The sequence below is a fragment of the Myzus persicae genome, unplaced genomic scaffold, assembly GCF_001856785.1.
Source record: "Myzus persicae strain clone G006 unplaced genomic scaffold, MPER_G0061.0, whole genome shotgun sequence".
NCBI classification, from domain to species: Eukaryota; Metazoa; Arthropoda; class Insecta; order Hemiptera; family Aphididae; genus Myzus; species Myzus persicae.
In genome coordinates, this window is record NW_019104021.1 from 131,636 (window position 1) to 133,917 (window position 2,282).

The following is a 2,282-nucleotide window of genomic DNA, read 5'->3' on the forward strand; positions in this document are numbered from 1 at the left end:
TCCATTACGTCGCTACGTCATTATATTGAGTTGACAACAATATGCTAAAATATCTATCGGCGCTGAGTGATTTGGTAATGTCCAGTTCATTCTAGCGTTGGTGGATACCATCTTAGGGTACAGTTTTTCATTATTTTTTAATGCCTTTCAACGATAAAATTATGATCAAACAGGGTTAGTTAGGCATACACTGCCGTGACTCGAGAGCTCAGTTTTTCAATATTTTGTAATTATAATATAATTGGAATGCATTGACCTACCTAATTTTATTGAAAAATGTAATGGATTCCATTAATCATTTTAAATAAACGTTGCCTCCGCTCCCTTCACAAAAATAAAATCTGTAGCTGGTAACTAGAAGCTTAAAGTAAATATTTTTCTGGACTCTTTTCATACGTAACTAAAAATCCCGTAATACACGGTGCACTACGGTGTTCAATAATAAATCCGCTGACCTATTATAGTCAACAGATATGTTGTAACATCGAAAAATTACTGAGTTATATAATTACTTGATTAACTGTATACCTGGTCAAAGGTACAGACTTCCCCTAGCGACCTGCACCCTGGTACTAGTTAAAAATAAAGCATGAAATACAAAAAAAAGATAATTACTAAAGGCGTTCGTTGTTTGTTGTAAATGTTACTTTTCGAAGACGCGTTCAATCTCTGCATAATTTATAAGTTCTTCAAACACACATTTTTTGAAAACTATTTATTAAAAAAACTATTTCAGATGTTGATGAACGCCAGTTCACTGTATTGTTGTTTTCGCAGTGAGATAAGATATTTTCAGAACCACCAAAGCACCACCCACTGATTTCAGTCGATTAGAACCATTTGGAAGAGGGTAATTTAATTTTCCTCAAAACCATATAACATGATTTTATGACCATTATATTATATTGAAAATTCTGAATATATTTAAAAAAAAAATATTCTTACAATTATTTAAATACTGATTTTATTCAAGCATTAAACATGGTTGACAAATATACAAAACAATGAATATTTTAATAGCATTTTGCATTAAAGCTTGGGACTCAGGTCTCAGATACGCTTGAATATTACTTCAATGTTTATTTTGGATTATTTTTACTATATCATTAACAGATATTCAAAATTATCGACCTTTTTACTTCTTTTTCGATAAACGTAAGATAAAAAAGCTTAAAATATGGTTATGTTAGAATTTGGGAAATATGGTTTTTTTAAATTTATATTTTTTCAATTTGTTGGTATAGTTTTCAGTGCAAAGGAAATTGCTCTGCTGTATATTAGGGCGTAGTCATCAGTATAGACCACAGAAAAAAGTGTTTAATTTTAATTTACGTGTCCATTATTCGCAAGGGAACTCAATTATTTTGGCAAACAATATTGATCGTAGAATCTAAATCCAAAAAGTCTAATAGGTGTCCCAATTGCAATGCCCTCAGGCCTCAGGTCAATGAAGTCGACTACCCGTGAGACAATAACAAAAACAATTTATGTATATTGTTCAACATTCATATAATAATACTCAATAGCGAAGATTTCATTATTATTATGTGCTCGTCAATCTGTAAACAGATTTTTTGTTTAACGCTGAACTCGCTGGCGTGGTGCAGAATCTCAGGACATTCGAATTTTGGATCGATGACGATGTTTTTTTTTTGTGGATAAAATGGAAAACCCTAAACTCTTATTTCTGCATTTAAATGGAAAAATTCGTTATCAGTCAACTGCACATATTATACAGGGTAATTCACTAACCATGCTCACAGGCTGTTTTCTTCAATAATTCAGTTTTTCAAATTCTGATTTTTGGAATTTTAATTATACTCACTTTGAGTATATTTTTTCAAATACTTGAATATTACTAATTAATACTTAAATACTTTTGGCGATACTTTGTTTTTCTAAGGAAAATCCACCTTTTTTACTCTACATTTTTTAGTAGATATTTTTTTAAAAAATGTTGTTGTACCTAATTCAAAATTTGAACTAGTAGTTCCTATAGTTCCTAATAAAATATTTTATATAAATATAAAATAGACGTAGTTATTGGATCTAGTATTTATTATACTTCTGACATTCAAAAAAATTATTAGTTTTGATACATTAAATATTAATTGTATTTATTTATGACTAAAATTGTCAAATCACTAAAGTCCTCATATCTTATAAACCCATTTCTATATGGATCTTTTATCCTTAAAACACAAAGATAAATAACTGAAAAACCACTCTTATGAATTTTGATTTTGATTTCTGGTAGTGGGTACGTACAATTTTTCAAAAAA